The sequence below is a fragment of the Cydia strobilella genome, chromosome 10, assembly GCF_947568885.1.
Source record: "Cydia strobilella chromosome 10, ilCydStro3.1, whole genome shotgun sequence".
NCBI lineage: Eukaryota > Metazoa > Arthropoda > Insecta > Lepidoptera > Tortricidae > Cydia > Cydia strobilella.
This window is the reverse complement of record NC_086050.1, coordinates 1929267-1941399: the sequence shown is the minus strand read 5'-3', so window position 1 is coordinate 1941399 and position 12133 is coordinate 1929267. Positions and strand designations below refer to the sequence as shown.

Sequence of the window (12133 nt, the reverse complement as noted above, 5' to 3'; positions counted from 1 at the left end):
GTCCAATGTTTGAATGGCCTTGTTTTGCCGCTCGCCGCGCCGCTTGCGTCCAGTCCGCGGCTTTAAAGGTAACAAAAAAAAAAAACACGGCGGCCTTTCGACCAATCACAATTCCTTAGATACATAATGTAAATGCTGATTATTAACTTATTTTTCTTAATTTTTTCCAAGTCTCGTTGCACGACTCGTCCGCAGTAGAATCGATCAACGTTTGTATATAAATGTATCTATAGGTGTAACAAATAATTTGGGCAATTGAATCGAGCTTTATATTTGTAAATATTTGTCACGGCCAGGCCGCAAACGAGCTTCACAATGACGTAAACGGGTAGCTTTTGAACGCCATATGTTAAAAACGTCACTCATACACCAACATCACAGGCGCGATTTAATATAGATTCAGATAATTTATTTATAATTTGGTATTTTTCATGTAAATTTTTACAGCATATTGAAAGCGTAACAACTTCATTTCTCTCTCCTTTGTGTTGTATACACGTGACTTTTGTGTTTTTGTCGTTCAATAAGTTGCCACAAATGTTGATGTATCTATGAACACCACGCTTTTAAATTTGGCACATGAAGTTTGTTACTTTTGAAAAACCTAAAATTTAGTCAAATTCTGTCGTAAGTTGTCGGAAATCCGTATTAATTAGAACATATAGATGATATAGGATAGGTATGTAATTCGTGTATAAGATTCATATTAGCTTGTCGACCACACTGACATGAGGCGTTCAAAAGGTATATTTTAATCAGTTTTAACTAAAATGACTAAATTTGACATCACAATTGCTAGTCTCGACCAACGCAAGATACGTCTTCGATATCAAATATTGAGCATTTTCGGCATGTTTGTGTCATCGGGTCATAAAAATCTATTCAGACAAAATGCCATAAATATAGTTTCCACTTTTCTTGTAAACTATCGTGATGAACAGTTTTTTAACCGGTAACCGCACACGGCAACGAAGTCCTTTTCGTTCCCGGGTGAACAAACCAACAGTTTGAATAATAAAACAGTTTCCGAGCCCTGCTCGTGTGTCATATTGGCATTACAATAATAACAAAACAGTTTCCGAGCCCTGCTCGTGTGTCATACTGGCATTCAAATAAAAATTAAACGGCAAAAATACATGTTGAAGTTACATTTATTTATGTCGAACATTCATCTTCAGATGCGTGTCGCGTTAATTTTCAGTAGGTACGACGTGAGCTTAATTTTCTATTGTCTGGACATATGTGCCATTTTCACCTAAAAGGGTACTTATTGTCGGTTGTCAATAAGGCGCTATTTCCATATAGCTTCAATTTGAAATCAACCTTATCGACAAGCGACAATGTTGTACCTTTTGGTTGAAAGTCACTTGAACGTATTCTTGTATCTAAAAAGCGAAACATCGAACGACGTGTCTTTAATAATATTAATGTAACAAATTCAGTGGTTGGTTGTCGGTATTGGGTACCTTATTAAGAAATATAATTTCTTACATTACACTGAGGAATTATTGTACCTATATTTATCAGAAAAATCAACGAACAAGACAGTAAACTTGCATTTAAATCTGTTCGCGCAAATTACAATATCAAGTTTCAAAATTTAACTTTCTTTTTTTCTTGGATTGTCAATTCAGAAAAAAATGTTGCCAAAGATTTGCCACTGCTCTAATGCCAATACTGTAGGTACGGAAAAATGCAATAAAATGGTTGTAGAAGGTAGAAGTGGCAGGGCGTCCATAGAACTCCCATAGTGCTTTGGGATCCTGAAGATAAAGGTCAGTTTAGCGTGACGCCCCACCACTGATAGTTGATAGAATCGATACGACGTAAAAGGAAGTTTTACTAATTGTACAAAATTTGTATGCATTGATCAGAATTTGGTCATTAAAAAGTATTAAACAAAATATAAAAACGTGCTCACTGAGTTTCTGAAACCTATTATAATACAAAATTTATAAAATACAATGTAAACCCACATCAGGATGTCATACAGGACAAGAACTAATATAGTCTAATAGGTATTGCGGTAGAACAAATACTCCATTAGAGTATGGTTAAAGGCGCCTAGCCTTTCAAAGATTGCATACACTCGAAAAACTTAACGTTATTTTCCGTTAACTAAGGTTTGCTGTATTTTTCTATTGATCTTAGGTTCCCATTGAACACTGTATAAACAATATACAGATTTGAAGTGTCCACAAGGAACATGAATTTATTATTTATGTGTTCAACATATTCAATTGAAGCGTTGCCTTGTACAAAGTGTAATTATGTTAGCGTAGAGCAACGCATAGCCTTATTCGCGTACCTTAACTATAGTTCAACCTAGTTTAATTTAAGGAAAGGCGCGGGGCGCGTGAATCGGGGCAGAGGGTTAGGACTCCTTATACTTGAGTTTGATTGCTTAAACTGTTTGATCCATTCACAAAAACATGCTAATGCTAATTTGGCACAAATACAAAGAAATATAAATACGCGTAAAGTTGTTCAGAGAATTGTAAGGCATTAATTGCGGCGACCGCGCTTATTCGTGAATGCTTATATACCTAAAGAGTGACTCCATGCTAATGTCATAATAACTTTGTAGTAGCTGTAAATTAAAGCGTTCTTTACTTTGAAATCTATAGACAATTTGGCCAATCCCTCGCCCTACTCTCCGCACCATATCGACTGTATATCACTCGACATATCTCTAGCCACACGGTTATTTTCGTACCCACAGTAGACCGTAGACTAGTCCGAACAGCGCCGCGCCCCGCGCCTCGCGATCTGTCCATGTTTGTTGAAACTTTATCATGACTATTGTTATAATATGACAGTTATGGCCAGTTAATAGTGGCAGTAGAAAGTGAGTCATCAGTCATAATGGGTCAATTGGTCATGTCTTTATAGTTGAAGGCAGGGTCGTCATGTAATGTAAGGTGTTGAGAGAAACAACTTGGTTGGAGTATGGATGTATTCTGTCTTAAATAACGCCTGCATGACATACACTACGGTTTTGTCTGTGCTCTATACGTTAAGCATAAATATAAGTGGATTTGAAGATGATCTAAGTATAAGTAGCCTGAACAAAAGGCTGGGTCCTGGGTTCAAATCTGAGTAAGACTAGAGATGAATACACGTTCATAGAGTATTTATTTGTACTTTTTATTCGTATAGTATTATACATATATTTAATTAATAAGACCCAATATGTAAGCCTTATTTATCTTACTGTATTATCTTATTTCTTAGTTACAGGTTGATCCACAAGAGCTAGCACGAATGGAACGAATGAGTGAATGAAAATATCTATGTGTGTATCACATAAACCAATTAAATGGCCGATCTGACTGTATACCGATACAGGTGTCACGCATACAATGGAAGTTTCGTTCTTTCTATTCGTGCAAGCCTACATCAATCGACTGTACTTCTGAATGACACTAATGGCTGACTAACAATGGGTATTTTTGACATTTTTATAACAAACTCGTCATGGTAACGTTTCAAGACACACGGCCCCGATCGACTATTATTACAATTGTTCTAGTTATTTATAACTTATTTACAAAAGGTCGTTGACTTATGTAGCAATATTAGGCTTCCTGTTTCCTCGTTAGAGTGCAATCAAGATCTCTGTTCTCCACGTAGACATATCTGCGGATATCAATAGTTTAGTGTTAAGTTTGTTTTAGTTGAATTGCTTAGCTAACTTAAAGATGACTCACATTACACTATACTAAGCCCGAGATAAGACCGTTAATTATAATCTATGTAACAATTATAATCGGTTTAGTACAGGTAATTTTATCACTGACCGTACTCTTGAGAGAATGTGGCCCAAAAATGTATTATTCTATATCGGCGAATCTTATGTGGATGTTATCATTGTTTGTGAGTTTGGGGTTGGTCGGTAAAGTTAAATTGGCTCTTAGAGTACCTATGGCCAGTATTTATAAAATGATTTGCCTGTATTTGAAACCGAAATTTCGTTACTTGCATATTCGAGCGATAAAGGGGCAGGTAATAAAATTTCGATGTTTGCGGTGTAATATGAATCATCTCTGAACTCGACTGTATGTGACTGCAGGGAAATGTAGGTGATCTCGCTGTTTAAAATGTAGCCTGTTGGAACAGGCAAATGTTTAAATCCTGCCTTTTCAGGCAGCTTTCGAGTACAGGTCTTGAGAGCGGTATTTTGATTTTACAATGTTTTGAGGCTTTAATATTTTTATAATATGACCTTTATGGCGTCTTTACGAAAAATAGTATGAGCAACGTTAACTGGCGAGGACGCGTGCGACGGATTTTACCTACAATGGCATCCGCGTGCGTGCGCTCGCTCCGTGCCCCCGGTTGCGGACGACCTGGGTGCGTAACCAACATGCCAATTGTTTACGCTCCGAATGACTCCGATGCGAACAAAACGCAACTGTCACTGTCGCAGTATGGAATACTGATAGAGACACAAAGCGTTTCGTTGTCGTAGCGCACGCGATTGTCACCTAGGCATCCTGAGAATACTCTCAGTGCGTGCGATTATCATCAATATCAAAACAACTATATTCTAAAATCAGAATCCCGCTCGTGGTCGCCTGACTTTCTTGATTTTCAATAGTATTCTCAATAACAGTAAAATTACGTGGCCTTGTAAAAAGTATAAATATTATTATAGTGAATGTGTTATCTGGTTTTGTCTGTTACTTCATTATTGTGATGTCAAGTGCCAAAATGTTTTGTTCATTGCATTGATGTTTAAAGTTTGGTTGTATTGGTAAATTCTACGCGTTGTTTTTTACCGATAGATGCATCGAGGTCCCAATGGTCGATTGTTTTAATGTGCGGTCAGTACCTAAAAGTGAAGGTAATGTTAAAATACAGCCATATCCATAGGTTTTGAATAAATTATAATTAGCCACCTCTCTTTAATAGTCGTGTGCCCAAAAAATTTTAACAGTATTTGGGTGCGACTGCTTGTTAAATATTCATTATTCTTTATGTGAATTGACATACATAAATCTAACATCATAATCATAATCATAATCTTTTCATCATAATCTTTTTTTTTGATGCGCTGGTTGCCTAGCGGTACGAGCGTGCGACTTTCAATCCGAAGGTCGCGGGTTCTAACCCGGGCTCGTACCAATGAGTTTTTCGGAACTTATGTACGAAATATCATTTGATATTTACCAGTCGCTTTTTGGTGAAGGAAAACATTGTGAGGAAACCTGACTAATCCCAATAAGGCCTAGTTTCCCCTCCGGGTTGGAAGGTCAGATGGCAGTCGCTTTCGTAAAAATTAGTGCCTACGTCAACTCTCGGGATTAGTTGTCAAGCGGACCCCAGGCTCCCATAAGCTGTGGCAAAAATGCCGGGAAAAGTACTTATTAGGTCGACGATATTCAAATCATTCTCATTTGGAATAGTTACAATTGTTTTGATTTCTGAATAATGCAAACTCAACTCTATTTCCTACACTATAAGTTCTAATTTCACTTTCAAATTTTGAATTTTTTTCTTGTATAGCTGTGCCTCAAGAAAAAACGTATGAATATGGCCGTAATTTACATATACCATCATTCACACTGGTAACTGTCATTTTGTAAACCTTATTACTAAGATAGTAAGGTCCATCGAAGGTCAGTCAATACCTGGTTTCTGGGACTCGATCAGTTTTACATGTCAAAGTCTCCTAAACATATTGTGAATCCATATCGTAAGTTTACTTTGAACGTACAAAGTGTGCTCGCTTTAATTTTTTTATACTGGTAGTAATATTAACCTGTAAGCCGGCATAAAAACACTTGAATATGTAGCTGCTAAATGTTAACAAAACTATTCAAATTCACTTTTGTGCGGTATAGTTAGAATTTTTGAGGTGTCCGAATGTTACTTGAGAGATTTTCTTACGATTCGGACACTATGCCAGTGGCGTAGCGTAAACTAATCTAGCCGTGGGCGAAATCGCATCTGCGAGACCCTTTTTCTTTCACTGTGTCCGGAGGGGTCTCGCGCGAGGCCGTGGGCTAACGCCTAGCGCACGCCACTGCTTCATGCATTTGAACGCTACGCCTATTAGATATATAGTTATGTATAAGGCGCTGTCGTAAACCTTACTGGAATTCATAAAGTTTAATAACTTTAATATAAAACTTTACCGTGCGCGTCTATATACGTCTGGCGGCCAAAGTCTTAAAAATTCTAACTATACATAAAACTTATTTAAAACAGTTTGATTCACAAGGTTGTATTGAATTACACTTATAGTTTGGCAGTTGAAATATGTTTTATAAACAGATTTGTATGATTTTAATTAATAAATGTTATATGTAACCGTCACGCGCGCCGCTATCAAAGCCATATTTTAGACTACTAAAAATACAGCAATAACTTATAAAGTACCTACGACAATGGATCTCATATACCTATTTGCGCATTTTGCCATTATATTGCAACAAGGCTTCAGGTTTCAACTCTACAGGGTTAAAACAATAAAAGAAGGTAATTAAAAAAAAAAGGATTTTCGTCGTCCCCACTTATTTGCACCTAATTTTCCACTTTATCGAGGAAATGGTAGCTACTGTTTCGTAAGTACGTTATTCTGCTCTGCCTAATAGTCCGCATCCCCGTCTGTATTATAGAATAGAGGACGCGAAAGTTTTAGTGAGAAAAGTTAAATCGTATGAAACAAAGAATATATCCTATTGAGGACCCAAAGTTAATTAAAATATAAGACCAAAATAAAATTAAGAAAGATTAAAGGGGCCCACTGACTATCAGTCCGCCGTGTAAGATAGAACAAAAATTTGACAGTTTCGAACAACTGACAGGCCGATATCGTCCGGCGGACTGATAGTCAGTAGGCCCTTATAAACTTTTATATAGGGATGGCAACGCGCGTGTAACTCCACTAGAGTTGCAAGCACCTGACAGACCAATTCGAAGGTGCACCTGACATCAAACCGATGTTAGAGTAATATTGGAATCACATTAGTTAGCTATCATTCGCGCGGGCGTCTAGCTCGCACTAATACATGTGCGGACAAGTCTGAGCGAAATGAACGATATGATTGCAATATTATTCTAATATTGGTTTGATGTCAGGTGCACCTTCGAATTTCTTAACATCAGTAGTCCCTCAGCATCTAGTTATTTGCAGTATTGCAATGGCTTGTACAGTCTTGCAAAAAAGAATAGAAATTAAAAAGTGGCAACACTGTAGTGTCGTCCCGTTTTTCTAAGATTGATTTGAAAGGGACGACACTACAGTGTTGCCACTTTTTAATTTCTACTCTGTTTTGCCAGACTGTAGGCGGCGCGCGCGGCGTGCAATCGATGGTGATCCTAATGTGATGAGGAGCGGCGTCGCGGAACAACATATGTATGTTATAAACTTATCGCTGTGCCACTGTTTTTTTTAAACTTGTTTTTAGTTTGGTATTAGTCAAGTGCAAAATTATTATTCAACTGTTCTTATTTTTATCATAAAAAATTGATTATCAGTGTTAATATAGCAGATTTTTATTTAAACTAAAAAATATCTCACTGGCATATTTTTTGCGTACCTAGTAAATTTTAGAGATTTTATAAGTTGAGTCTCGTCTTCATATAGTATTTACTTTATGTTTGTTAATAAGAAAATAAAGTTATGAATATTGAATATACCGCGGCGCCGCTCGTAAGGTGCTAATTATAAGATTTTGTACGTACCCGTTTGTATGTCTGTAAGTATTTAAGAATGCTTCTGTGTTGTCTGCCCCGTTGTGCGTTCTCGATGTGTATGTATAGCATTTGTTAGTTTTAGGTACTTATATACCAAACAGGAGAAACTTATTCTGAGTATAAATGCAGATTGACTATTTCTGAATGGACGATAGTACCCACATGAATACGGAAAAATGAACCGACTTTGATTGTCGAAATTCGACTATCGCGAGACATATTTCAAAATGCACAGTGCACGACGTACAGCCGCCGCGGACACTCGTGCCTGAGGAAGGATTCCCGATAAATCCGAAACATGTCGCCAAAAGCGACTTAAAAAAAAAACAATAGTGAGTGAAACCGTACTGATCTAAATATTTTGACTTTGATTGTTCTACAAAGAACCTCTTTGTAGAACGCGTATTTAAGAAAAGGTTTATCTCTGATACTTGGAATAATCTATTCCTGTTTGGTTGTCGTTTAACGTAGAGCCGCGACGTTGTGTGAACACATCTTTTATTTCATTTTATATGTTTAAGATAATATTCATTCATTTAAAACTTATGCTAATTGGCTTTTTCATTACAGTATTCATTTTACTGACTTGTATAAAGATGAACCAAGGATGAACGAAATTAAAACTGCTTGTTGGCACCGTGCGAAGTGCATGGTGGGGGTAAGTAAAGCGATCGCAGCGCATGCGGTGGTAAAAATTGGCACCTAACGGAAGTTAGCGTCTTTAATATGTCATACAAGTTATATGGTTTGAAATGGAATTTTAATTTACGATTATTCCTGAGATATTCATTTAAATTGTATTGTGGTAGGGACCATTGTAATCTGTATGAAATGCTTATTATAAATAACGTATTTAATTTGATAATTATTAATACTGTATCCGTGTAAATAGCTTTACAAATACCACATATCCGTCTGGCAAAAAAGAGTAGAAATTAAAATAGTGGCAACACTGTAGTGTCGTCCCGTTTTTCTTAGATTGATTTGAAAGGGACGACACTACAATGTTGCCATTTTTTAATATCTATTTTTTTTGCCAAACTGCATGAAATCTTTTTGTAGAAGATGAGAATGGGTATAGTAAGTTATTCTTAAAAGATAGACATACGCCATCCTGGACTTTATATCTCAAACGGATTGAGCAGCGTTTTCGATTAAAGCTCTTAGCCAGCGTGATTTTTTCTTACTTCATTAGCAAATAGGTATCGTCATATTTTAACCAATTTACACAAATCCTTTACAAATTATACCTTCCTCAAGAATTCTCCTATTGATAGGTAAAAACCGCATAAAAATCCGTTTAGTAGTTTTCACGGAAATTATTACAATTTACCGTTGGTTGAAGGCAGCGAATGACCGTTCGTTGTGGAGATCCTTGGGGGAGGCCTTTGTCCAGCAGTGGACGTCTTTCGCCTGAGATGATGATGATTATGATTTACTTCTCGTTTAACAGTTGTGACAAAATACGGGCCTATAGTTGCAACCGATGTGTGGCGCTGTCGTCGTACACGGTCCCAAAAACAGGGGCGTATTCTGATTGTAATAACAGGTTATGAATTAGATCTGGATTAGTTATGGATATGATCTAATTAAAGTCAGTATACGGCTGACAGTTTAAACGTAATATTTATTCTCCTGCTCGCGATCCCTTAAGATCAGAAAGCAGTGAGAGTGCTAAAGTGAGAAAGGAAATAAAGTAGCAATAGTGAGTATAAATTTAATTTGTAACTCGGCAACAAATTTTGAAGAGCGTTGCCAGTAAAAAGTTTTGTTATTAAAAATAAGCAGTGTAATTTTGTCTGTTTTGTTCTACTAAAATTGGCAAAAATTCATAATTAATTTACACGTGAAAAAAAAATTGATAGTATAATTATTGTGCAAGTCATAATCATGATCATAATAATTCATTTCGTAAATGCACACAAAACATTACACATGCATATCTTATAGATTTACCCAATTCCCGTTTTACTTGTATATTCGACGTGATAGTATCGTAAGATGCGTTCACACGGCGCCGCGGCATTTTAAGCTGGGGAACACACACTCACGGAGCGTAGTATTTACCTTTAGTTTTGTTAACTATTAGTGTCCGAACAAATTTGAACCCTATTGCTTAAGGATTACAGTTCTAAACATGTGGCAGATATTTATTGGGTTCAAAAAAGGTGACTTTTCCTACAACTTAGTATTATCCAAGAGCTCCGTGGGTGGCAATCGTATTAGTAGTGCAATTAACCGCTACCGCGGATTTGCTTTTTCCATCCATTGTAAATAATCAATTTGATAATAAAAGTGTATTCTGTATAACGCATGTACAAGTCTGGTACCAAATTACATAATTATAAATTAATGATCACGGAAATTTCACCTAGTGTGCTCCGACGTTCAATTTTGTTTTGACGAATCAGACGTCAATACAGCGCCGGCGAGCCCTTCGCTGATTGGCGGATTATAATCAGCGGTTGTACACTAGGTGGGATTTAGTTTTAGTAGCTAAAATATATTGGTATTTTGTATTGAGCGAGTGTGATGTGATCCTTTTGCTCGCTTCAGGGGAACTTCCAACGATTTTTACAATGTACAGGATTTTGTGATAACTACTTTTTCGACCTTCAGCTAACTGCGACCGTCCTTGATGTTTTCTTAACGCTTCTAATAGTTGTAAACATAGTACTATATCTGTCAAATGTACAGTCAGCTGCAGAGAAAAGGTACCCCACGTCCATACTAATTTACAGAACTTTGTATGCAGGGGGGGTGCCTTTACTTTGTACCTACAAAATTACAAATCCAACAATTGGGGAATGAGATAACGCGCCTAAATAACGTAAAATGCAACTTATTACGTTAGTAATATTGGCGTTTATCTTAGGCTCCAATAAAGGGTCTTAGCATTTTAAAACACACTGAAAATGTGATATAAACGATTTATATTAGTAAATGCGTAGGCCCTTTCCTGTATTCGACACGTACAAATGCATTACTTCGATAAGCAAACACATAGTATGATTTTGAGCGTGTCAAGTACAGCTCCTGCAGCGGTATCATGGTTGCATTTTTATCACCTGTCATGCCATGCGTCACTTTCGCACTTACATATTTGTTAGAACGTGACAGGCATGGTGACAAATGATAAAGAGCCGACCATCTTAGCCCTACAGAATGTGTTGCGCTACACATTTAAACTTAGACTTTGTATTTTGACATAAAGCGATAACCGTTTTTCTTAGTTATTCAATAATGACGTATGTTTTGTAATTACGACCGTTCGACAACTGTCAACTAGAGCAATCGTTAATGTACTTTGAACCTTGTGTGCGAAGCATAGAGTTGAATATTAATTGACATGGTTGCGCGGTCGTGCGGTCAAGCCGTAAGTAAACGAGAACTGTGCCTTCCGGGCATTGGGGCGGCGTCCTCCCCCCCTCCACCCTTTCGTCCCCCGCTCGCCGCCCCACGCCCGAGACATAATAAATGCTCGTAATGTATTCTATTGTATTTATATCATAGTTAAAAGTTTTATTAAAAAAGTTGCTCAATTTTTGGTGTTTTTTCTGGTATAATTTCCTGTTGTTTTTTTATCTTTCTTGGCATCAAAACTGGCTGAGACCAAAGATATATGTAACCGTATAAGATAAGGAAAGTCTAAGAAAAATCATACCTCGGATTATCAAAAAAAAATTATGCTCGAATAGATGGCGTCATACCTTTGGCCTATACTCGTGTAGATGGGGATACCGTTTGATATTTAACAATTTTAACACATATCAGTGAAAGAACATGGGTCTAAGTCATATGGCGTTCTAAAAAATAATAAAAAATCATTTATCCATTTATATAAATATATAGTTTTAATCCTGTGTCGAAAGATCGCAGTAAATTTACTGACTACAAAATTTACTATGGCAATAAGCCTCTATACACTATTCTCTTTGCGGAGACTGAGAACTGGGCAAATCACCTAGACTCCGACCAAGCTAAGCTTGCACTGATTTTGCAGTTATCAAGGCGTACACGACAAAATGTGCGGTTTACGGCAAATGATGATGATGGAATTTCCTTTTAATCTTGCAAAAAGCATGAATTTTAGATGAAAAATTAATGCGGGGTATACCTACACATAAATAAATTCAATTCAAAACTGTGTATAAAAAACCGGCCGAGTGCGAGTCGGACTCATGTTCCAAGGGTTCCGTACATTACACAATTTAAACAATGTAAATATTTTTATGTGAAACGTGTCTAAAAAACCCGTAGGGGTCGGATCAAAAACTAAGTAATTAAGTCCGACTCACGCTTGACTGCAATTTCTAATAGGTTTTCCTGCAATCTATAGGTAGATCTATTTTTTGTATTTTTTTCAAAATTTTAGACCCAATAGTTTCGGAGATAAAGGGGGGGAAAGGTCATTTTGTGCCTATTTTCT

General features: G+C 36.8%; 1 protein-coding gene across 3 annotated transcripts in view; it reads right to left on the bottom strand.

Annotated features, from left to right (window-relative positions):
* Window positions 1–12133, bottom strand: part of LOC134744846 (cathepsin L-like) — a 480196-nt gene that overhangs the window by 48995 nt on the left and 419068 nt on the right. The window lies entirely within an intron of this gene.